This window comes from Lygodium microphyllum, chromosome 24 (genome assembly GCF_053477565.2).
Source record: "Lygodium microphyllum isolate KBCC chromosome 24, Lygodium_microphyllum_v1.1.10, whole genome shotgun sequence".
Classification (NCBI taxonomy): domain Eukaryota; kingdom Viridiplantae; phylum Streptophyta; class Polypodiopsida; order Schizaeales; family Lygodiaceae; genus Lygodium; species Lygodium microphyllum.
Window position 1 is genome coordinate 46,769,221 of NC_141158.1, and position 27,524 is coordinate 46,796,744.

Genomic DNA, 27,524 nt, shown 5'->3' on the forward strand with positions numbered 1-27,524 from the left:
CTCTAGTTTGTGGCTCAGTTAGTATGCCACCTTAGTTAGTTGAGTTTGGTTTGAGAACCATATATAGGGTTCTTCTATTTCTTTGTATGAGAGTTCTTTTGGCTTACACAACTAAGAAGAGGAAAACTGTTTTCAGCCTCCACCTTTGTGTGTATTCCCCCATTGTGCAAGCAAGAAAGCTACAAGTGAGACTCCTTCCTTCTCTCCCACAATCTTGACATGGTATCAGAGCCTTGTTCGTGGTAAGGAGCTCAAGAAAGCAAGCCAAGCTTGCGGTGTTCTGGTAAGAGGAGCAGTGTTGCTTTCATTTTCTGTTTTGGGAGCAGATCTCTGCAGGTAGCACAACCGGAAATTGCAAGAGTGCATTGTCTCAGGTTGAGACGCCCTTTGCGGTGAAGCAAGAGGGCAGTATATGCTACGAGAAAGGGATTTAGCCTTTGGCGACCCAGTTTTTTTGATTTGAGGCCATTTTGGGACCTGTTTTGGAGGCGGAAATTTTCTGCACGCACTCAGGAAAAGGCCAAGTTTTATGCTGTGCAGCCACTGTTCTACAGGTCGGTGAAAAGTTACTGTAGAAATTGCATCGTATGCTTGTGCGCAGAGACATTGGGAGTTACAAAATCACCCTTGTTGCCTATTGATGCATAATCATCACTAGGAAGTGACTGTGTGGTCAAATACCACTTTCGCCAGTTTTGCAGATTTGCCCTTGTGAGGGTGAAGCTGTGTTTTTTGCAGTGATAGAATTTTTTGTAGTGTTCTGTAATGGCGTCTGATTCTCTTTCACAGATTGTCACTGAAAAGCTTGACAAGAACAACTTCCTGGCATGGAAGTTTAGAATGACGAATTTCCTTATGGGAAAAGGATATTGGGAATTTGTTGCAGGAAATGAAGAAGGACCAGTTCTTCCTGATGTTCCCAATCAATAGCAAATGCAGGCATTTAAAGCATGCCATGAGAGAGCCAAGAAAGTTATGTACTGGCTGTCTATCAGCATTTTAGACTCTATGATTGTGCATATTCAGGATGCAAGTACGCCAAAGGAGGCATGGGATACTTTGTCAAAAATGTTGAGATATCGAGCTCCACTCGTGATATGCCAAGGTGACCGTTGTGCATTTATGTCACCGACGTGTCAGTGTGGTTGGTACACCGCCCATGAATAATAGCTAGACGACAACTATCCTTATCTACTCTAGTTCGTGGCTCAGTTAGTATGCCACCTTAGTTAGTTGTCTTTGGTTTGAGACCCATATATATGATTCTTCTATTTTTTTGTATGAGAGTTCTTTTTGGCTTACACAACTAAGAAGAGGAAAACTCGTTTCAGCCTCCACCCTTGTGTGTATTCCCCCATTGTGCAAGCAAGAAAGCTACAAGTGAGACTCCTTCCTTCTCTCCCACAATCTTGACATGGTATCAGAGCCTTGTTCATGGTAAGGAGCTCAAGAAAGCAAGCCAAGCTCACGGTGTTCTGGTAAGAGGAGCAGTGTTGCTTTCATTTTCTATTTTGGGAGCAGATCTCTGCAGGTAGCACAGCCGAAAATTGCAAGAGTGCATTGACTCAGGTTGAGATGCCCTTCGCGGTGAAGCAAGAGGGCAATATATGCTGCGGGAAAGGGCTTTAGGCCTTGGCGACCCTATTTTTTTGATTTGAGGCCATTTCGGGGCCTGTTTTGGAGGCGGAAGTTTTCTGCACGCACTCAAGAAAAAGCCCTGTTTTATGCTGTGCGACGACTATTCTACAGGTCAGTGAAAAGTTACTGTAGAAATTGCATCGTATGCTCATGTGCAGAGACATTGGGAGTTACATAATCATTCCTGTTGCCTGTTGATGCAAAATCGTCACTAGGAAGTGACTGTGTGGTCAAATACCACTTTCGCCAGTTTTGCAAATTTGCCCCTGTGAGGGTGAAGCTGTGTTTTTTGCAGTGACAGAATTTTTTGAAATATTCTGTAATGGCATCTGATTCTCTCTCACAGATTGTCACTGAAAAGCTTGACAAGAACAACTTCCAAGCATGGAAGTTTAGAATGACAAATTTCCTTATGGGAAAAGGATATTGGGAATTTGTTGCAGGAAATGAAGAAGAACCAGTTCTTCCTGATGTTCCCAATCAACAGCAAATGCAGGCATTTAAAGCATGGCATGAGAGAGCCAAGAAAGTTATGTACTGGCTGTCTATCAGTATTTTAGACTCTATGATTGTGCATATTCAGGATGCAAGTATGCCAAAGGAGGCATGGGATACTTTGTCAAAAATGTATAGCACAAATACGCAAGCCAGGAAAATGCAGCTCAAGCAAGAGTTGCATAATGTGCAAAGAGAAAGTATGAGCATCAATAACTACCACATGAAGGTGAAGAAGATTGCAGATGCACTTGCTTCCATTGGGTCGCGAGTGGAAGATGATGATTTAGTTTATGTGACCTTGAATGGTCTAGGAAAGGATTATGCACAGTTTCGGACATCCATTTCAGTTTGTGAAAGATTTCCCGATTTTGAGGAGTTGATTGCTCTTCTAATTTCTGAGGAGCAGAGAAATGGTGGTGCATCTTCTTCAGGAGGAACTTCAAAAGAAACTGTCTTCTACTCGAATGCTGGAAGAGGTAGAGGCAGAGGTAGAGGAGGCCGATTTGGAGGCCGTGGTAGAAATCAGAATATGCAGCAAACTCAAGAAAACTAGTCCTATGGAGGAGGACATGATAACTCTAGAGGCAGGGGGAGCCAAAGAGGTCATGGTGGATGTCAAAGAGGCCAAAATGCAAACAACAATGTTGAATGCTACTACTGTGGTAAAATGGGTCATATGGCTAAAGACTGCTATAAAAAGTAGAATGACATCATGAATGGGAAATTGCAACAAGGGAATTATGCATCTTCTAGTAGACAGGGTGATGACAGAAATGAGCATTTGTTTATGGTGCAGCACTTGAACAATTCTGTGATAAGTGCAGAAGAAAGCAATGATGTGTGGTATGTTGACTCAGGTGCATCAAACCACATGACAGGTCATGCAGAATGGATGGAGGATGCAAGGAAAATGAAAAAACCAGGATTTGTGGAGACTGGTGATGATATTGCACATCCTATTGTGCAGATTGGAAAATCTCCTTTGTCTATGCAGGATGGGAAAAAGAAATACATGTCCGATGTATTTCATGTCCTGAATATCACCAAGAATCTGGTTTCTGTTGGTCAAATGGTTGAGCAGGGCTTGCAGGTCAGATTTAATCCTCATGGATGCTTTGTTGAGGATATGAAAAATAAAGGTCACTTGATAGCAAAAGGAAAGAAGAAGGGCAGAATGTTTACGTTGGATGCAGACATGTCTAAATTGAGTGCAGCAATGTTTGCACATGGGACCGGTGTAGTTGCAGATATTGATATCTGCCATAAACGCATTGGTCATGTTAATGTACAGCGACTTAAATCAATGCAGGCCCAAAATATTGTTGCAGGATTGCCTAAATTCAAGGTTGCAGAAATGCATAAGGTATGTGAAGCCTGTCAGTTTGGAAAACAGGCAAGGAAACCATTTCCTAGACATGTTCAAGAGAGTAAGAAGCCATTGGAATTAATCCACTCTGATGTGTGGACTACTAAAGCTGCATCTCTTGGAGGCTGTCATTATTTTGTCACTTTTATTGATGACTATAGTAGAAAAGTTTGGGTGTATTTTATGAAAAAGAAAAGTGAAGTTTTTGGGCATTTCAAAACTCTTAAAGCTATGGTTGAAAAAGAAACAGGCGTGCAAATAAAATGCCTAAGGTCAGATGGAGGGGGAGAGTACCTCTCAAATGAGTTTGCAAGGTTCTTGCAGGAGCATGGCATAAAGCAGCAATATTCATGCAGTCATACCCCACAGCAAAATGGAATTGCAGAAAGAAAAAACAGGCATATTGGAGAGGTATCTCGTGCCATGCTTAATGAAAAAGACCTGCCAGATTTTTATTGGGCTGAAGCAGTTGCTACAACAGTCTACATAATGAACAGGACTCCCACTACAGCAATACATGGAATGACTCCAGAGGAGAGGTATACTGGTAGGAAACCAGATATTTCTCATTTGAAAATTTTTTGCTGCATTGCCTATGTACATGTGCCAGATGAGTTGAGATCCAAGTTGGATCCAAAAGCTGAGAAGTGCATCTTTATTGGTTACTCTCTACAGCAAAAAGAGTATAGATGCTATAACCCTTCTACTCATAAGTTTACAGTGAGCAGAGATGTTGTTTTTTATGAGATGAGTAGCTTGTATAAACCAGTAAATGTGATTGATGATGTAGATTCACAAAATAGTAATGATGCACAGAATTCACAGCAGGAGTCACAAAATATTAGTGGACCTGGAGCGTCCTCTAGCAGTGGTTCACATTCTTCATCATGGACAGGCAAATTGAGATCAGAAGAATCTTCTCAAAGCAATGCAGATACTGGTATGCAGGTATCACGAAAAGGAAAAGAGAAGGTTGATCAGCCCATGTTTGATGTGAATGCAGGTCACTCTTATGTGGATGGTAAATCCAGTGGCTCAGAATAGAGCATTGATGATGAGTTGGGTATTCCTTCTATTGTTACACTTGGAGTAAGGAAGACCAGGGATGTTTTGAGAGCACCTGGGAGTGAACCTACTTTGCGCAGGTCTACCAGGGCTAGGTATCTTGTGGATAGGCTGAAATATGATGGATTTACAGCCATTCACTATGCCTATATGGTCAAAGTGATACACGAACTAGAACCCACTTCTTTTGAGCAAGCCATGGGAAAAGAAAAATGGGAGAAAGCCATGGATGAAGAAATGGATGCCTTGGAAGCAAATGCTACATGGGAATTGGTACCTTTGCCTAAAGGTAAGAATGCAATTGGCTGTAAGTGGGTTTATAAGGTGAAGCACAATTCAGATGGTTCTGTGAACAGATACAAGGCAAGATTAGTAGTCAAGGGGTATGCACAAACATATGGCATTGACTATGAAGAAACATTCAGTCTGGTTGCAATGATGGCAACCGTAAGAGTAGTCATTGCTATGGCTGCATCAAAGGAATGGTCTTTACATCAGATGGATGTAAAGAATGCCTTCTTGCATGGTGATTTCCAAGAAGAGGTATATATGGAGCAGCCACCAGGTTATGTGCATGCTGTTCATCTTGAGTTTGTTTGCAGGTTGAAGAAAGCATTGTATGGCTTGAAGCAAGCACCTAGAGCATGGTCTGACAAGATAGGACAGTATCTTGTCACTATTGGCTTTCAGATTTCCAAGGCAGATTTCTCACTTTATGTGAGAAAAACAGAGAAAGGTATTATGCTACTTGTCATTTATGTTGATGATTTGATTATGACAGGTGACAGTGATGAAGATATCCTTCATGTGAAAATGCTATTGAAGCAAAAGTTTGAGATGAAGGATTTGGGAGAGTTGCGTTATTTCTTGGGCATTGAGGTGATTAGATCACCAAGTGGGATACAACTCTTGCAGAGGCAGTATGGATTGGACATGCTGTCCAAATATGGGATGACAGGCTGTAAGCCTATTTCAATTCCTTTGGAGTAGAATGTGAAGCTGAGCACAGATGCAGGTGAGCTTTTGGAAGACCCTACTATGTACAGACGCATAGTAGGAAGTTTGATTTATATGACTATTACCAGGCCAGATTTGAGCTATGCTGTTGGATTGGTAAGTCAGTTTATGCAGGCTCCAAGGAAACGGCATTTGGATGCGGCTAGATGCATACTCAAGTATGTGAAGTCCACATTGCAGTATGGACTATTTTATGAGACTGGGGTTCACATACAGTTGCATGGATACACTGATGCTGATTGGGCTGGTAGCATTTCTGATAGAGGATCTACCAGTGGATATGTGTTCTCTTTTGGGAGTGCTGCAATCACTTGGAGCAGCAAGAAACAGCCTACAGTTGCCTTGTCAAGCACAGAGCCCGAGTACAGGGGTGTAGCAATGGCTGCATGTGAGGTAGCTTGGTTGCATAAGCTACTTTATGATATGCATCAGCTTACAGATGGGCCAGTTGTCATTTATTGTGACAACATGAGTAGTATACACTTGGAAAATGACCCAGTCTATCATGCTAGAACAAAGCACATTGAGGTGCATTATCACTATGTGCGAGAGAGGGTTTTACTAGGTCTTATTGATCTAGTTTATGTCAGCACACAGAGGATCAGGTAGCTGATATATTCACGAAGGCATTGGGCGCAGAGAAGCTGCGCAAGTTCAAAGACTTGCTTGGTGTGCAGGAATTGGGATTGAGCTCGAGGGGGAGTGTTGATATATCGAGCTCCACTCGTGATATGCCAGGGTGACCGTTGTGCATTTATGTCACCAACGTGTCAGTTGCAGATGCGGTTGGTACACCGCCCATTGAGAGCGGAATTTAGGTGACGGAAAGTGCTTAAAAATAGCTAAAAATTATGAATATGAAGGGAAAAATATTCACCGTCAAAGGCGGCGGCTCGATCTGGGACGATTTTAAGCATAATTAGTCGACGGGCGCCCAAGTGACACGTCCAGATTTTTAGTAATTTTTTTGCCAGTCAAGACGGGATGTGGGAGCTGTAGGCCGGTCCGGGATGCCGAGAGGGATGCCCAGAAATTTACATCACGACAATCGGAGTCCGTATGCGGTAGTGGCCAAAAAACCGGCCAGGGTGCCCAAAAAAAGGGCCAAAGGGGAAATTTCAAAGGGTGTGAAGAGAGGGGGGTGACCTTTGGCACCCCCCCCCCCCCCCTCTCAAAAAAAAAAAACGTGATATAGGGGGGGGGGGGGGGGGGGGCGGCTGTTTTCCGCCGAAAAAAACGCGCCCCCCCCCCACAAATCAACATGATGGTTGTCAAGTAAGCCATGAAACAAATCACAGCAGGCCACTGCATTGTTCTCACGTTCCGCATTGCTTCGTTCCGCGCAAACAATTGCAGCCTATAGAGGGAGAGAGAAAATCAGTCTTTCTCTCTCCTCCCTCTCTCTCTTGTAAAGGCAAGTTCATGTGGGGAGAAGAAGGAATAAGAAAGAATGATGGAGGCTTGTCCGGCATGGATCGGATTGCTCCACGGGCTGGAAATGGTGATTGGTGATTGTGCTGGACATGAAGTGCTATTGATTTCCAAATTTGCAGCCATGGACATGAAACCCGAAACACGCAAATAAGCGGTAATTTAAAATTTCAAAGGAAATTTGAGATTCTATAGCTTTTGATTGATGAAATGTTGTTCATGTGGGCTAAAAATTGTTTGTGTTGCTGTTTTCCATGAGTTCTTGCTGGTCATAATCAGAAAATCAGAAAAAATATACATCTTTTGGTTCAAAATAATACATTAAAACACGAAAAACATGAAAAATCAAGGGAAAATTATGGTTTTTTGCATAAAAAGGGGAAAGTAAATAGGAACATCAACTAAACTTTCATTTTTCTGCAAGAAGGAACTAAGGGCCACAGCCCATAACCTGTTTTGAATTTTCAATAATTAAATAATGCAAAAAATAAGGAAAAATACAAGAAAAGGGTGGAAAAACCCTAAAAAATAGGGGAAAAATACATTTTGGGTTTCGAAAAATAAGGATAAATAAGAAAAATGGTTGTGAATGTTTGTGGGGACTGAAGCATGAGGATTTGCCTCAGCTCAGCCCCACCTTCTTGTTCTAGTGTGTCTTTTTCCAGTTTTTTCACATAAAATGATGTCAAAATACCTTATAAACCTATCCAACGATGCAATACTTAAACGGGGAAGGGTAGAGGAGTTGAAATATGTCTAAATGCCATGTAAAATGATGGGAAAGTTACTGATTTCTATGCATAGCATTTAGGACGGATGATAATTAAAATTAAGAGCTTAGTGGCACGAGGATCACCTCGGTGCTAGGCCCATGCAACGAAGCACAAACGGTAGTTGGAAACCATTAAAAGAATGTTTTCGCACTTGTGCACGATACTGTTTTGCTAAATGCTTGAGCACTAGGCATCCACCAAATGCATGGAGCATGAAAAATAATTTAAAAGTATCAGTGATCAGCTCCTGGACATGCATTGCAATTGGTTTATTAGAACATGACCTACGATGAGAGGCAGTGAGGTACCCATGCTGTAGGTAGACACGGGTCCCAAAGGGGAAAGAGAAGTAAGGACAATGGTACATTCTTGGACACGCTTATTTGGTACCTTGAGCGACTTTTGTGCGATGTGTCTATTTGTTGGGCGACACACTGAGGGGCCAATCCCCAAGGTGTAGGAGAGTCGCAGAGGGTTGACGGCATTTAGCCGTAGGAGGAACCCCATGTGTATGTGATTCGAGCCTTTTGGTTATGTGAAAGGGACTCCCTCTAAGGAGTAATATTGGGATAGGATCAGTTGGACTACAACGTATACAAACGCAATGTTAAGGAAGGCAGAGATTTTGATAGACGCTCCTGGCCGCGAGGCCGAGGGGTTGTCTTGTGCGTAGTGACGAGGCCCAGCTAGTGCATGAGCCAGTGCCGGCCCGTTTTTTGGTCCATCACCCATGAATAATAGCTAGACGACGGCTATCCTTATCTACTCTAGTTCGTGGCTCAGTTAGTATGCCACCTTAGTTAGTTGTCTTTGGTTTGAGACCCATATATAGGGTTCTTCTATTTCTTTGTATGAGAGTTCTTTTTGGCTTACACAACTAAGAAGAGGAAAACTCTTTTCAGCCTCCAGCCTTGTGTGTATTCCCCCATTGTGCAAGCAAGAAAGCTACAAGTGAGACTCCTTCCTTCTCTCCCACAATCTTGACAAAAAATGTATAGCACAAATACACAAGCCAGGAAAATGCAGCTCAAGCAAGAGTTGCACAATGTGCAAAGAGAAAATATGAGCATCAATGACTACCACATGAAGGTGAAGAAGATTGCAAATGCACTTGCTTCCATTGGGTCGCCGGTGGAAGATGATGATTTAGTTTCTGTGACCTTGAATGGTCTAGGAAAGGATTATGCACAGTTCCGAACATCCATTTTCATCCGTGAAAGATTTCCTGATTTTGAGAAGTTGATTGCTCTTCTAATTTCTGAGGAGCAGAGAAATGGTGGTGCATCTTCTTCAGGAGGAACTTCAAAAGAAGCTGTCTTCTACTCAAATGCTGGAAGAGGTAGAGGCAGAGGTAGAGGAGGCTGATCTGGAGGTAGTGGTAGAAATCAGAATATGCAGCAAACTCAAGAAAACCAGTCCTATGGAGGAGGACGTGGTAACTCTACAGGCAGGGGGAGCCAAAGAGGTCGTGGTGGATGGCAAAGAGGCCAAAATGCAAACAACAATGTTGAATGCTACTACTGTGGTAAAATGGGTCATATGGCTAAAGACTACTATAAAAAGCAGAATAACATGATGAATGGAAAACTGCAACAAGGGAATTTTGCATCTTCTAGTAGACAGGGTGATGACAAAAATGAGCATTTGTTTATGGTGCAGCACATGAATAATTCTGTGACAAGTGCAGAAGAAAGCAACGATGTATGCTGAGTTGACTCAGGTGCATCAAACCACATGACAGGTCATGCAGAATGGATGGAGGATGCAAGGAAAATGGAAAAACTAGGATTTGTGGAGACTGGTGATGATACTACACATCCTATTGTGCAGATTGGAAAAATTCCTTTGTCTATGTAGGATGGGAAAAAGAAATACCTGTCCGATGTATTTCATGTCCCGAATATCACCAAGAATCTGGTTTCTGTTGGTCAAATGGTTGAGCAGGGCTTGCAGGTCAGATTTAATCCTCATGGATGCTTTGTTGAGGATATGAAAAATAAAGGTCACTTGATAGCAAAAGGAAAGAAGAAGGGCAGAATGTTTACGTTGGATGCAGACATGTCTGAATTGAGTGCAGCAATGTTTGCACATGGGACCGATGTAGTTGCAGATAGTGATATCTGGCATAAACGCATTGGTCATGTTAATGTACATCGACTTAAATCAATGCATGCCTAAAATATTGTTGCAGGATTGCCTAGATTCAAGGTTGCAGAAATGCATAAGGTATGTGAAGCCTGTCAGTTTGGAAAACAGGCAAGGAAACCATTTCCTAGACATGTTCAAGAGAGTGAGAACCATTGGAATTAATCCACTCTAATGTGTGGACTACTAAAGCTGCATCTCTTGGAGGTTGTCATTATTTTGTCACTTTTATTGATGACTATAGCAGAAAAGTTTGGGTGTATTTTATGAAAAAGAAAAGTGAAGTTTTTGGGCATTTCAAAACTCTTAAAGCTATGGTTGAAAAAGAAACATGCGTGCAAATAAAATGCCTAAGGTCAGATGGAGGGGGAGAGTACCTCTCAAATGAGTTTGCAAGGTTCTTGCAGGAGCATGGCATAAAGCAGCAATATTCATGCAGTCGTACCCCATAGCAAAATGGAATTGCAGAAAGGAAAAACAGGCATATTGGAGAGGTATCTCGTGCCATGCTCAATGAAAAAGACTTGCCGGATTTTTACTGGGCTGAAGTACTTGCTACAGCAGTCTATATAATGAACATGACTCCCACTGCAGCAATACATGGGATAACTCCAGAGGAGAGGTATACTGGTAGGAAACTAGATATTTCTCATTTGAAAATTTTTGGTTGCATTGCCTATGTACATGTGCCAGATGAGTTGAGATTCAAGTTGGATCCAAAAGCTGAGAAGTGCATCTCTATTGGTTACTCTCTGCAGCAAAAAGGGTATAGATGCTATAACCCTTCTACTCGTAAGTTTATAGTGAGCAGAGATGTTGTTTTTGATGAGATGAGTAGCTGGTATAAATCAGTAAATGTGATTGATGATGTAGATGCACAAAATAGTAATGCTGCACAGAATTCACAGCAGCAGTCACAAAATATTAGTGGACCTAGAGCGTCCTCTAGCAATGGTTCACATTCTTCGCCATGGACAAGCAGATTGAGATCAGGAGAATCTTCTCAAAGCAATGGAGATAGTGTTATTCAGGTATCACGAAAAGGAAAAGAGAAGGTAGATCAGCCCATGCTTGATGTGAATGCAGGTCACTCTTATGTGGATGGTGAATCCAGTGGCTCTAAACAGAGCATTGATGATGAGTTGGGTATTCCGTCTATTGTTACACCTCGAGTAAGGAAGACCAGGGATGTTTTGAGAGCACCTAGGAGTGAACCTACTTTGCGCAGGTCTACCAGGGCTAGGTATCCTGTGGATAGACTGAAATATGATGGATTTATAGCCATTCACTATGCCTATATGGTCAAAGTGATATATGAACCAGAACCCACTTCTTTTCAGCAAGCCATGGGAAAAGAAAAATGGGAGAAAGCCATGGATGAAGAAATGGATGCCTTGGAAGAAAATGCTACACGGGAATTGGTACCTTCGCCTAAAGGTAAGAATGCAATTGGCTGTAAGTGGGTTTATAAGGTGAAGCACAATGCAGATGGTTCTGTGAACAGATACAAGGCAAGATTAGTAGTCAAGGGGTATGCACAAACATATGGCATTGACTATGAAGAAACATTCAATCCGGTTGCAAGGATGGCAACCGTAAGAGTAGTCATTGCTATGGCTGCATCAAAGGGATGGTCTTTACATCAGATGGATGTAAAGAATGCTTTCTTGCATGGTGATTTGCAAGAAGAGGTCTATATGGAGCAGCCACCACGTTATGTGCATGCTGTTCATCTTGAGTTTGTTTGCAGGTTGAAGAAAGCCTTGCATGGTTTGAAGCAAGCACCTAGAGCATGGTCTGACAAGATAGGATAGTATCTTATCACTATTGGCTTTTAGATTTCCAAGGAAGATTTCTCACTTTATGTGAGAAAAACAGAGAAAGGTATTATGCTACTAGTCATTTATGTTGATGATTTGATTATGACAGGTGACAGTGATAAAGATATCCTTCATGTGAAAATGCTATTGAAGAAGAAGTTTGAGATGAAGGATTTGGGAGAGCTGCGTTATTTCTTGGGCATTGAGGTGATTAGATCACCAAGTGGGATACAGCTCTTGCAGAGGCAGTATGGATTGGACATGCTGTCCAAATATGGGATGGCAGGATGTAAGCCTATTTCAGTTCCTTTGGAGCAGAATGTGAAGCTGAGCACAGATGCAGGTGAGCTTCTGGAAGACCCTACTATGTACAGACGCATAGTAGGAAGCTTGATTTATATGACTATTACCAGGCCAGATTTGAGCTATGCTGTTGGATTGGTAAGTCAGTTTATGCAGACTCCAAGGAAACCGCATTTGGATGTGGCTAGACGCATACTCAGGTATGTGAAGTCCACATTGCAGTATGGACTATTTTATGAGACTGGGGTTCACATACAGTTGCATGGATACACTGATGCTGATTGGGCTGGTAGCATTTCTGATAGAGGATCTACCAGTGGATATGTGTTCTCTTTTGGGAGTGCTGCAGTCACTTGGAGCAGCAAGAAAGAGCCTACAGTTGCCTTATCCAGTACAGAGGCTGAGTACAGGGGCGCAGCAATGGCTGCATGTGAGGTAGCTTGGTTTCATAAGCTACTTTATGATATGCATCAGCCTACAGATGGGCCAGTTGTCATTTATTGTGACAACATGAGTAGTATACACTTGGAAAATAACCCAGTCTATAATGCTAGAACAAAGCACATTGAGGTGCATTATCACTATGTGCGGGAGAGGGTTTTACTAGGTCTTATTGATCTAGTTTATGTCAGCACAGAGGATTAGGTAGCTAACATATTTACGAAGGCATTGGGCGCAGAGAAGCTGCGCAAGTTTAGAGACCTACTTGGTGTGCAGGAATTGGGATTGAGCTCGAGGGGGAGTGTTGAGATATCGAGCTCCACTCGTAATATGCTAGGGTGACCGTTGTGCATTTATGTCACTGACGTGTCAGTTGCAGATGCGGTTGGTACACCGCCCATGAATAATTGCTAGATGACAGCTATCCTTATCTACTCTAGTTTGTGGCTCAGTTAGTATGCCACCTTAGTTAGTTGAGTTTGGTTTGAGACCCATATATAGGGTTCTTCTAGTTCTTTGTACGAGAGTTCTTTTGCTTACACAACTAAGAAGAGGAAAACTGTTTTCAGCCTCCACCTTTGTGTGTATTCCCCCATTGTGCCATCAAGAAAGCTACAAGTGAGACTCCTTCCTTCTCTCCCACAATCTTGACAGTTGCAACCACCCAATTGATTAGCAAAGTGCTTAATCACTTTGCAAGAATTGATTATGAGATGAACAGTAAGCTATTGACATTGCGAGGCATCTTGAGTGCCTTGTAGACTTTCAGGAGTTGAAAGAAGTATTGGTTGAAGTTAGTGACCTCACCATTTTGTTTAAAATAGACAGAGTCTCCATTACATCGTGGTATGCTACAATTACACATTATCTATCTACAGGAGAGAGTAGAGCCTCTTTGTATGAGGTGGAGAAAATGAAAATTAAATAACAAGCTTTAAATTTTGCTTTGTTTGTAAGAACTCGATGATGTTTATCACCAATGTTTTGTATTTGATGAGATTCCATTCATCTTGAAAGAGTCATGACTCCTGCTATGGAGGGCGCTTTGCTAGATGGTTGACTGCACAAAAAGCCTTAAGACTCGGATATTTTTTGTGTTCCATCTTCCAAGTTGCATTTATATATGTAAATCGATACGAAATATGTAAGAGATATTATAGTAGAGAGAATTAGAAGTGCCCATTGGCTCCTATTATGGCTTTATTACCATTCCAAAAGTGGGGCATGGACTTTATAGGTTCCATTACCATGCCATCCTCTACCCAAAAGATGTATATCATAGTAGTGATTGACTATTTTACAAAATAGTTAGAAGAAAGAGAGACCAGGAAAGATGATGCAACGAAGACTACTAGCTTCCTTCTTGAACAAATAATCTATCAGTTTGGTCTACCAAAAGAGCTCATATCAGATCGTGGAACTCATTTGCTCAATAAGGTGGCCTAGAAAATTAAGCATAAGAAAGCAATACCTTATAATTCACAAGTAAATGGGCAAGCTGAAAGTACCAATAAGTAGCTTATGGAAATCCTGTCAAAGATCATCTCAAAAAAGAAACGAGATTGGAACAAGAAATTATACATGGCTGTATGGACATACAACACACGACCTTTGAATGTGCTACTAGCCACACTCCATTCGAGCTTATTACATCGAAAGGAGATGGCTAAGCATTCCATGAAATGAATTCATGACATGAAAGTGAAAATTTACACCTTTAAAAAATAACAACTAGTCTTTTTCTATGATATGCATAGGTAGATTTTTCTTAGAATATTAGAGCCTAAGTGGGATGGTCCCTATAGAATAGTTAGAATAGATAAAAATAAGTCTAGTGCATTATTAGTAGATTTACACACGATGAAATTTAAGAATAAGATTAATATTAACAAGATTAAGCATTGTTATCTATAATTATACTAATGAAACAAATATCCTTGCAGGTCTATGCCTTGTTGATTTGAAACTTGCAAGAGGCCAACTTGGTTGATGGCATAGCTATTCCCCTATTTGGAGCATCTATATTTGGAACAACGATATTATTATGGAGGACTAGTCTGGTGGAGAAAAGGATATAAGGTGATTAAGCAAGAAGATGAGACATTGTAGTGAAGCATTGTGGATTTTGTCGAATACTTAAGGGATTGGAAGCACATGTTAGCCTAGTTCCATCTCTCCAACACTACACTACAATAGGGAAAAGCATGAAAAGAATGTTTTGCACAACACATGGCTGGTTGTTAGTTAAGATTTTTTGAGTGAGAATATGGCATGACACATAAATGCATATGCATAAAGCATGGTATTGAGACAAATCTCCTAGATGCACAACACTTGTTTGCCAAACCATTGACCTATGTTAAGAGAAAGAGGATACCTAGCTATAGGATAAAATGGTTTTCTTAGGGAAAGACTATGTGAGGATATACTAAATCTCTTGGATTATATAATATCAAGAGAGGACTCTTTGCACATTGTTCTATATATATAATCAAGATGGTAAATTATGGGGCCAATCCCTTGGTGGTAAGAGAGCCATAGGGGCCACAACAGTCAATAGCTGGGGGATGTTATTTATGTGTGTGTATCGAGATGATGTAGTCACCTAAGAGTGGGAAGCTCCCTTTGCTTGGAGTCGAGAAGCACAATTTGTTGAACTATGATTTGAAAATGTCTCCTACAAATGTAATAGTCAAAAAAGTCATGTATAGTATCGAGATCATCATGGCCATGGGACCATGTGGGGTCATCTAGTGTGTCATTAGGAGAAATATGGACTCTATTTTTTGCCCCTTAAGGGGTTTCTCTCACCTCTCTCTCTCTCTCTAAAAAGAGATTCCAAAATAATATTATAATAAGAGATCTTCTACAATCAAGAAAATCTTATATTTGTATTTTCAATAGATTTCACCTATGATTTTATTCCCAAGCTGTAGGATAATGTCACTTTTTCTCAAAATCCTCATAACTAAAAAAATACAATTCTATTTCCTCTAAAAATGGAGCCAATCATTAATATATGACTCTTTAATGCCCTTATGACTTTTCAACATGAAAATATATTAGAATCGTTCTCATTCTTGCTTCTTAAAAGGGAGGAACTCAAAAAAAGATATAAAATGACGTACACATCATATTTTAAGATAGGTTTTACCTAGATACACATTTTTTACTCAAGAGTTTTCTTGTAAATTTTTATATTTTTTAGACAAGTATATGCCTATTTCTGGTCATTTTTTCATTCCCTCTCAAAGCTCTATTTCTAGTCATTTTTTCATTTCCTCTCAAAACTCTAGTTTTGTTCCAAATTTTGTGTACTTTTCTCCTTCCCTCCAGAATATGGTTTCTTGCATACGAATTCTTTTGAAGCAAAACTTAGTACCTTCGTGAATATGTCAGCGCCCAATGCCTTCGTGAATATGTCAGCTACCTGATCCTCTGTGCTGACATAAACTAGATCAATAAGACCTAGTAAAACCCTCTCTTGCACATAGTGATAATGCACCTCAATGTGCTTTGTTCTAGCATGATAGACTGGGTTATTTGCCAAGTGTATACTACTCATGTTGTCACAATAAATGACAACTGGCCCATCTGTAGACTGATGCATATCATAAAGTAGCTTATGCAACCAAGCTACCTCACATGCAGCCATTGCTGCACCCCTGTACTCAGCCTCTGTGCTCGACAAGGCAACTGTAGGCTGTTTCTTGCTGCTCCAAGTGACTGCAGCACTCCCAAAAGAGAATACATATCCACTGGTAGATCGTCTATCAGAAATACTACCAGCCCAATCAGCATCAGTGTATCCATGCAACTGTATCTGAACCCCAGTCTCATAAAATAGTCCATACTGCAATGTGGACTTCACATACCTAAGTATGCGTCTAGCCGCATCCAAATGTGGTTTCCTTGGAGCCTGCATAAACTGACTTACCAATCCAACAGCATAGCTCAAATCTGGCCTGGTAATAGTCATATAAATCAAACTTCCTACTATGCGTCTGTACATAGTAGGGTCTTCTAGAAGCTCACCTGCATCTGTGCTCAGCTTCACATTTTGCTCCAAAGGAACTGAAATAGGCTTACAGCCTGTCATCCCATATTTGGACAGCATGTCCAATCCATACTGCCTCTGCAAGAGCTGTATCCCACTTGGTGATCTAATCACCTCAATGCCCAAGAAATAACGCAGCTCTCCCAAATCCTTCATCTCAAACTTCTGCTTCAATAGCATTTTCACATGAAGGATATCTTCATCAGTGTCACCTGTCATAATCAAATCATCAACATAAATGACAAGCAGCATAATACCTTTCTCTGTTTTTCTCACATAAAGTGAGAAATCTGCCTTGGAAATCTGAAAGCCAATAGTGACAAGATACTGTCCTATCTTGTCAGACCATGCTCTAGGTGCTTGCTTCAAGCCATACAAGGCTTTCTTCAACCTGCAAACAAACTCAGGATGAACAGCATGCACATAACCTGGTGGCTGCTCCATATAGACCTCTTCTTGCAAATCACCATGCAAGAAGGCATTCTTTACATCCATCTGATGTAAAGACCATCCCTTTGATGCAGCCATAGCAATGACTGCTCTTACGGTTGCCATCCTTGCAACCGGACTAAATGTTTCTTCATAGTCAATCCCATATGTTTGTGCATACCCCTTGACTACTAATCTTGCCTTGTATCTGTTCACAGAACCATCAGCATTGTGCTTCACCTTATAAACCCACTTACAGCCAATTGCATTCTTACCTTTAGGCAAAGGTACTAACTCCCATGTAGCATTTGCTTCCAAGGCATCCATTTCTTCATCCATGGCTTTCTCCCATTTTTCTTTTCCCATGGCTTGCTCAAAAGATGTGGGTTCTGGTTCCTGTATCACTTTGACCATATATGCATAGTGAATGGCGGTAAATCCATCATATTTCAGCCTATCCACAGGATACCTTGCTCTTGTAGACCTGCGCAAAGTAGGTTCACTCCCAGGTGCTCTCAAAACATCCCTGGTCTTCCTTACTCCAGGTGTAACAATAGAAGGAATACCCAACTCATCATCAATGCTCTGTTCTGAGCCACTGGATTCACCATCCACATAAGAGTGACCTGCATTCACATCAAACATGGGCTGATCAACCTTCTCTTTTCCTTTTCGTGATACCTGCATACCACTATCTGCATTGCTTTGAGAAGATTCTCCTGATCTCAATCTGCCTGTCCATGGCGAAGAATGTGAACCACTGCTAGAGGACGCTCCAGGTCCACTAACATTTTGTGACTGCTGCTGTGAATTCTGTGTAGCATTACCATTTTGTGCATCTTCATCATCAATCACATTTACTGGTTTATACCAGCTACTCATCTCATCAAAAACAACATCTTTGCTCACTGTAAACTTACGAGTAGAAGGGTTATAGCATCTATACCCTTTTTGCTGCAGAGAGTAACCAATAAAGATGCACTTCTCAGCTTTTGGATCCAACTTGGATCTCAGCTCATCTGGCACATGTACATAGGCAATGCAACCAAAAATTTTCAAATGAGAAATATCTGGTTTCCTACCAGTATACCTCTCCTCTGGAGTCATTCCATGTATTGCTGCAGTGGGAGTCCTGTTCATTATGTAGACTGCTGTAGCAACTGCTTCAGCCCAATAAAAATCTGGCAAGTCTTTTTCATTGAGCATGGCACGAGATACCTCTCCAATATGCCTGTTTTTCCTTTCTGCAATTCCATTTTGTTGTGGGGTATAACTGCATGAATATTGCTGCTTTATGCCATGCTCCTGCAAGAACTTTGCAAACTCATTTGAGAGGTACTCTCCCCCTCCATCTGACCTTATGCATTTTATCTGCAAGCCTGTTTCTTTTTCAACCATAGCTTTAAGAGTTTTGAAATGCCCAAAAACTTCACTTTTCTTTTTCATAAAATACACCCAAACTTTTCTGCTATAGTCATCAATAAAACTGACAAAATAATGACAGCCTCCAAGAGATGCAGCTTTAGTTGTCCACACATCAGAGTGAATTAATTCCAATGGCTTCTCACTCTCTTGAACATGTCTAGGAAATGGTTTCCTTGCCTGTTTTCTAAACTGACAGGCTTCACATACCTTATGCATTTCTGCAACCTTGAATTTGGGCAATCCTGCAACAATATTTTGGGCCTGCATTGATTTAAGTCGCTGTACATTAACATGACCAATGCGTTTATGCCAGATATCAATATCTGCAACTACACCGGTCCCATGTGCAAACATTGCTGCACTCAATTCAGACATGTCTGCATCCAATGTAAACATTCTGCCCTTCTTCTTTCCTTTTGCTATCAAGCGACCTTTATTTTTCATATCCTCAACAAAGCATCCATGAGGATTAAATCTGACCTGCAAGCCCTGTTCAACCATTTGACCAACTGAAACCAGATTCTTGGTGATATTCGGGACATGAAATACATCGGACAGGTATTTTTTTTTCCCACCCTGCATAGACAAGGGAATTTTTCCAATCTGCACAATAGGATGTGCAGTATCATCACCAGTCTCCACAAATCCTGGTTTTTCCATTTTCCTTGCATCCTCCATCCATTCTGCATGACCTGTCATGTGGTTTCATGCACCTGAGTCAACATACCATACATCATTGCTTTCTTCTGCACTTGTCATAGAATTGTTCATGTGCTGCACCATGAACAAATGCTCATTTCTGTCATCACCCTGTCTACTAGAAGATGCATAATTCCCTTGTTGCAGTTTTCCATTCATGATGTCATTCTGCTTTTTATAGCAGTCTTTAGCCATATGACCCATTTTACCACAGTAGTAGCATTCAACATTACTGTTTGCATTTTGGCCTCTTTGCCATCCACCACGACCTCTTTGGCTCCCCCTGCCTCTAGAGTTACCACGTCCTCCTCCATAGGACTGGTTTTCTTGAGTTTGCTGCATATTCTGATTTCTGCCACGGCCTCCAAATCGGCCTCCTCTACCTCTGCCTCTACCTCTTCCAGCATTTGAGTAGAAGACAGCTTCTTTTGAAGTTCCTCCTGAAGAAGATGCACCACCATTTCTCTGTTCCTCAAAAATTAGAAGAGCAATCAACTCCTCAAAATCAGGAAATCTTTCACGAACTGAAATGGATGTCCGAAACTGTGCATAATCCTTTCCTAGACCATTCAAGGTCACGGAAACTAAATCATCATCTTCCACTGGTGACCCAATGGAAGCAAGTGCATCTGCAATCTTCTTCACCTTCATGTGGTAGTCGTTGATGCTCATACTTTCTCTTTGCACATTATGCAACTCTTGCTTGAGCTGCATTTTCCTGGCTTGCGTATTTGTGCTATACATTTTTGACAAAGTATCCCATGCCTCCTTTGGCGTACTTGCATCCTGAATATGCACAATCATAGAGTCTGAAATACTGATAGACAGCCAATACATAACTTTCCTGGCTCTCTCATGCCATGTTTTAAATGCCTGCATTTGTTGTTGATTGGGAACATCAGGAAGAACTGGTTCTTCTTCATTTCCTGCAACAAATTCCCAATATCCTTTTCCCATAAGGAAATTCGTCATTCTAAACTTCCATGCCTGGAAGTTGTTCTTGTCAAGCTTTTCAGTGACAATCTGTGAAAGAGAATCAGACGCCATTACAGAATACTGCAAGAAATTCTGTCACTGCAAAAAACACAGCTTCACCCTCACAAGGGCAAAACTGGTGAAAGTGGTATTTGACCACACAGTCACTTCCTAGTGACGATTTTGCATAAACAGGAACCAAGGATGATTCTGAAACTCCCAATGTCTCTGCGCACAAGCATACGATGCAATTTCTACAGTAACTTTTCACCGACCTGTAGAACAGTGCTCGCACAGCATAAAACTGAGCCTTTTCTTGAGTGCGTGCAGAAAACTTCCGTCTGCAAAACAGGCCCCGAAATGGCCTCAAATAAAAAAAACAAGGTCGCCAAGGGCTAAAGCCCTTTCCCGCAGCATATACTGCCCTCTTGCTTCACCGCGAAGGGCGTCTCAACCTGAGACAATGCACTCCTGCAATTTCCGGCTGTGCTACCTGAAGAGATCTGCTCCCAAAACAGGAAATGAAAGCAACACTGCTCCTCTTACCAGACCACCGCGAGCTTGGCTTGCTTTCTTGAGCTCCTTACCACGAACAAGGCTCTGATACCATGTCAAGATTGTGGGAGAGAAGGAAGGAGTCTCGCTTGAAGCTTTCTTGCTTGCACAATGGGGGAAGACACACAAGGGTGGAGGCTGAAAACAGTTTTCCTCTTCTTAGTTGTGTAAGCCAAAAGAACTCAAGTACAAAGAAATAGAAGAACCCTATATATGGGTCTCAAACCAAACTCAACTAACTAAGGTGGCATACTAACTGAGCCACGAACTATAGTAGATAAGGATAGCTATCATGTAGCTATTATTCATGGGCGGTGTACCAACCGCGTCTGCAACTGACAAGTCGGTGACATAAATATACAACGGTCACCCTGGCGTATCACGAGTGGAGCTCGATATCTCAACAGAACTAAGAAAAGAAGTGATAGAGTGGCAGAGAGTAAATTAGGACAGAAGATAAGATGATGTTATTGTTATCTACTAGCCAAGCTTACGTATAAACACGTTTAAATATCTTTGATCAATTCTTATTGAGATATATATATATATATATATATATATATATATATATATATATATATATATATATATATATATATATATATATATATATATATTGGATAGAATAGAAGATAAGATTTGATGCTAATTAGAGGTAGATTAAAAACTAAGATTACAGACTCATTAGGGATTGATTAGGGTCTATCATGATTGAAATCAAGAGAAAGAGACAATATCCAACTCGGTAAAAAAGAACACAGATATAGTGAATCAAAGGGTGTAATTGTGTGATTTGAATCTTGATCCAAGTTAAAATTGACATATATTGTTCTTTGCAGGATGTAGGTGCAATACATTGATGCCAGGAGGCATATTCCACGGTGGATTCCGTGAGGTTTTACGGTGGATTCCGTAAACTTAGATGACCGGGGCTCATACGCAAAGAGGATTCTTTGTGCGAGAAGTTGATGGGGACGCCTGTCCTTTTCGGGCGTTTCATTAATTTAGTGTGTACATGGGTGATTCCATAGCGGGTGACTCCGCAAAATGCATATTAAATTAATAAACGTTTATGAGTTTAGAGTGCGCACTCGTAATAAATTAAGGTTAGGATTTATTTCTAACCAGTTGATTTATTTATGTAGCTGAAGACTGCTAGGTATTCACTTTTGTCGGTTTAATTGTGTTATTTTACTAACGATTGTGAATGCTTCAGTTGATGTGTAGAGATAGCAGCAGTGGCAGAGGAAAGCATTGGAGTCTAGCGGGTTTTCGACCTTTGGACTATATTTTGATAGGCGCCACGCTTATATTTTGTTATGTCTATAGAGACATCGATTATTTATTATTATTTTGTATGCGCTTATGCGCCTGGATATGTTATTTCTATTTGGACATTGAGATTGGGCATGCCAAACACTATGGGCACCGTCCATTAGCTTTATTTTCCTATTTTTGGTAGAAAGCAAACTCAAAAGCTAAAAGCTTGTCATATTTTTGTAATTGGGCTATTTTTGAGCATGAAGATTGGAAATATACATTAAATACATGCTTTGTGAAGCGCTCACACAAGGCATGGGGGAGATTGAACCCAATTTGTCTCTTGTCTCATGTCGTGCTTGCTTTTACATGGGTTTTTGTGCTAAAAAGTAGAGTACTTTGTTCTTGGGGACCTTCTGGGATTCACCACGTGAGCTATCTGCGTCCGATCTGCGCACCAGTGGTATCAAAGCGGAGCAGAGATCAAGGGCTTCCAATCGCTACCAATCTCGGGCGAAGGCGGAGCTCCAGGAACAAACGGCCTCTACAGTCAATCTCGTCGCGAACCGTCGATACAGGCAGACTTCTAGCGATCAAGAACCTCTATTTCCACTGTCAGATCGCGAAGGACCAAGCTCTGCAGGCGGAGGACCACTCAAACACCTCCATCAACAAGTCGTTGAAAAAACAGTGAGAAAGCTCTTAATCTTCTTCATTAAAAGCTTAATTACAAAGCTTTAAGAGCTTAAGAGAAGCCTAAGCTTCTCAAAATTGTCTCGAGGTGTAAGAAGATCAGCCCGAAATTTTTGCGTGAAGAAAAAACTGCCCCCCCCCCTCACGATCAGAAACGACAGCCTGTTTTATCCTTCTTAAGCTTATTAAGCTTAAGCTTAATTTATTAAGCTTAAGCTTAATTTATTAAGCTTAAGTCATCAAGCTACTCTCAAGTCAGACAAGGCAAACAAGTCCACAAACTTCAGGTCCTGCACCTCTCAAGTCAAGTTTCGTAAGTCGACAGAAATCAAGTACTGCAAGTTCTGCAAGTCGGCTAAGTCCAGCAAGTCAACAACTCTGCAAGTCTGCTAAGTTTGCAACTCTGCAAGTCAGACTAAATCAGAACTGACTAGTGCTTAAAACTCATAGAAGACTTGTTCGTATGCAAAAACTCTGAACTGGAAAGTTGTTCGCAGCAAGCTGTTCTACTTATCTACAAGTTTGTTGAAGTACTTTCAGCAAACGGAGACAGAAATATTGCAGAATTTCTAAAAATTGAAGAAGAAAATACCCAAAAATACATAGCCTTGTAACCCCAAATTTGAGCTACGCTCATCCCGCTAACTGATTTTGAGTGAGAAAGGTTTGTTGAGTTTTACAGGATGACTACCCCACATATGGATGATCCTATGGCTGAAGACGATCTACCCGAGCCTACCATGGAACAAAAGCTGGATCTTATCATGCTGCAATTGGAAGAGGAGCGAAGAGCTAGGCAAGCCTTGCAAGCACAATTGACAAAGCTACAAGGAGCGTCCACTGATAAAGAAGAACCGCAAGCTGAAGATTTGATTCGCCGTACCATCGACGCCACTCTTGAAGCACAAACCATTTGCAAGGAATCCAAGATAAGTAAATGAAGTTTCAAGTTTCGCACTTTCAATGGCATAAGAGAAGGAAAGACTGTTTTATCATTCATTAGCCAGTTTGATGACTATTTCCATGAGGAAACTTATCCCGAGAAAGATAAAATCAAGTGTGTTACTAACCATCTGATAGACAGAGCATCACTTTGGTGGACTGTAGTCTGCAAGAGCATAGAATGTCCTGCTACATGGGAAGATTTCAAGAAGAAGTTCATGCAAAATTTCCTACCACCGCAATTTCATGAGAAGGCTATCAAGCAATGGGATTTACTTCAACAGCGCGATCGTGAGCCTATTCCACAGTACACAGAGCGTTTTTGGAATGCACTTCTACAGTTACGCATGCTTGAAGACGTACCAGAGACGACACATAAGCGGAAGTATATGTCTGGACTTCTTGGACATTACTACGCTGAAGTGAACATGTTCAAGCCTGCTACCCTTGAAGACGCCATCTCCTTAGCTCACGACACTGAAGATAAGTTACGCGGAAGAGAACGATGAACACAGCCATTCCAAGCAAATGGTAATTATGGATCTAAACAATTCAATTCCAATTTCAGAAGGTTTAATCCAGGTCGTTTTTCATCACCATCTTTCCGCAAGAATTGGCCTAAACCACCTGCATTACCATCCACTGTCAATCCAAATTCTAAACCTATTCCACAAGCAAATCCAAATATACCCAGACTCCCAGCCATTGCAAACAATGTGACCAAAGCCAAGACCATTGTATGCTACAAGTGTCACCAGCCAGGGCATCTCGCAGCAAATTGTCATTCAAAGAAGCCATCAGCACATATCAACTACCTTGGAGCTATGGATGAAGAAGAGCATGAGGATATGCCGGATTTCACTGAAGACGAAGATGATCCTATTACTACTTCCGACACTTTACCAGGTATGCCTACTTCACATTCATTGTTGACTATGAAATGTATGGTACATGGAAAAGAAAGAACTATATTGCATGATGACGGTAGTACCCATGACTTTATTTCAGCAAAATTGGTAAAGGAATTGAAATTGCATACTGTACCTATGCACTATCGTATAAAAGCTGCATTCTTAGGCACTAGGTACAATGGCACACAAGAAGTTCAAGATTTAGAAATTCAAATTGGTCCATATATTGAAAGAAGAAATTTCTTAGTTGTCCCATTACAGTCTAGCGACATTATTCTAGGAATGCCATGGAGACACCAACATAATCCCAATATAGATTATTCTACGCACACAATGCATATAAATTTTCAAGGAAAATCTATTACATTATTTGGTATGCATACATCTCATATGTTTCCACTGCTTTCGCATACTCAAGCAAAACGTGCACTACGCAAGAATACTAAATCATATCTCATTTGGGTGAATGAATTGCACGCAAAAGAAACTCATATGCACCCTAGGCATAAGGAATTTCTTGCATATTTTAAGGACTGTTTTGCAGAAGACCTACCACCAGGTTTACCTCCATCACGTCCAGAAGACCATAAGATTGACCTAATACCTAGCACACAACCACCTTGCAAAGCCCCATATAGGCACAATCAAATAGAGCAAAAAGAAATCCAGAGTCAAGTTGAAGAATTACTAAATAGAGGTTTAATTCGACCTAGCAGTTCTCCATTCGGTGCACCTGTGCTCTTAGTCAAGAAAAAAAATAATACTTATCGGATGTGTATTGACTACCGAGCATTAAACAAGATCACTATAAAGAATAGGTATCCTATACCTAGAGTTGATGACCTTATGGACAAACTGCAAGGATCTTCTATATTTAGTAAAATTGACCTTAAGTCTGGATATCATCAGGTGAGGTTAGATAGATCCGACATATTTAAGACTGCATTCAGGACACAGTTTGGCCATTACGAATTCTTAGTCATGCCATTCGGATTAACTAATGCACCTGCTACTTTCAGTAGAATGATGAACCGTATCTTTCTAAAATATCAATATTGTGTGATTGTTTTCTTTGATGATATTTTAGTGTTCAGTCAAAGTGAAAAAGAGCATTATGAGCATTTTTCATTAGTTTTTCAATTACTGAAAGAAAATCAATTGTTTGCAAATCCTGACAAGAGTGAATTCTTTAAGACAGAAATAGAATATCTAGGTCATATTGTATCAAAAGAAGGAATAAAAGTTGATCCTAAGAAAATTGACGCAATATTGCATTGGCCTGTTCCTACAAATGTACATGAATTACGTTCATTCCTTGGTCTTGCTAGTTTCTATAGGAAGTTTGTACGTAATTTCTCATTACTTGCTTTACCATTGACCAAACTTCTTAAGAAAGGCATTGTTTATCAATGGACTGAAAACCAGCAGAAATCCTTTGATTTACTCAAACGTGCATTAACCAATGCCCCTGTTCTACAATTGCCTGACTTTAACAGACCATTCTTTCTAGTTGTAACCGATGCTAGCGGATCAGGAATAGGAGCCGTATTAATGCAAGACAACCATCCAATAGCATATTCTAGTGCTAAACTGAAACCCTCTGAGCTCAAATATTCCACTTATGACAAGGAACTCTTAGCAGTTGTCCAAGCATTAAAACAATGGAAGCATTATTTAATGGGTTCAGAATTCATGATAAAGACTGACCAGCAAAGCATTAGACATCTACTTAGCCAACCCCAAATTTCTGACCGTCATATCAAATGGGCTTCATTCATTCAAAGTTTCCATCCTATCATTCAATACCAACCTGGAAAAGAAAATGTAGTTGCTGATGCATTGAGTAGAAGACCTGCAATTCATAACATTTCTATCATATCTTTTGATTCTTTGATTGCTATGAAAGACACATATCACCAAGATATTACTTTTCATTCTGATTGGCAAAAATTAGTTCAAAATAATTTCATTCCTGTTGATTCATTGTCATATAATGATGGATTCATGTTCTTTGAAAAGAGACTGTGTGTTACTATTCCATTCCGATCTTTTGTTTTGAATGAAATTCATTGTCCCCCATATCAAGGTCATAGAGGTATCATTTCTACATTACGCATGTTAACTGAAGATTTTTATTGGCCGCATATGGATGCAGATGTATCTAATTTTGTTTCTGAATGTTTGATTTGTCAAAGAATAAAGAGACATCATGGTAAACAGTATGGATTATTAATGCCTTTATCTATTCCACCTAAACCTTGGGAACATATATCTATGGATTTCATTACTGGCTTACCAAATACTAAATCTAACCATGACATGATTTGGACAATTGTAGATAGATTTAGTAAGCAAGCATATTTCATTGCATGTAAGAAAACTTTAACAGCATCACAAGCAGCACAGTTATTTTTGAAAACTGTTTTTACTAACCATGGATTGCCGAAAGTGATTATTTCAGATAGAGATTCTAGATTTTGTAATAATTTTTGGATTACACTGTTTGCAAATCTAGGCACAAAGATTGATTTCTCATCTGCATTTCATCCAGAAACAAATGGACAAACAGAAGCCACAAATAGCACCATTCTAGATCTTTTACGTGCATACACTATCAATAAACCTCAGACATGGGATACTCACTTGCATTTATTACAGTTTGCTTACAATAATACACCGCACACATCTACAAAGAAAGCACCTTTTGAAGTTATTTATGGATATAGATTATCTACACATGTTGCATCTTTGTCTAATACAATCCAAAGTGCCAATGATATTGCTGTAATGCATAACACTATTTTTGATGAGGTAAAGGATATGATTGCTAAAGCCCAACAATCATATACCAAACAAGCCAACAAGAAAAGACAAGCCATGAATTTCAAAGTTGATGATTATGTTTGGCTTAGAATAGAAAAGCGTAGACTGCAAAGTGTAGATAGACATCCAGTTGTCAAATTAGCTCCTAGATTCTACGGACCATTTAGAATCATTCATAAGATTAATGACAATGCATTCAAGTTAGAACAGCCATCTCATTGGAAAATTCATAATACATTTCATACTAGTTTATTGAGA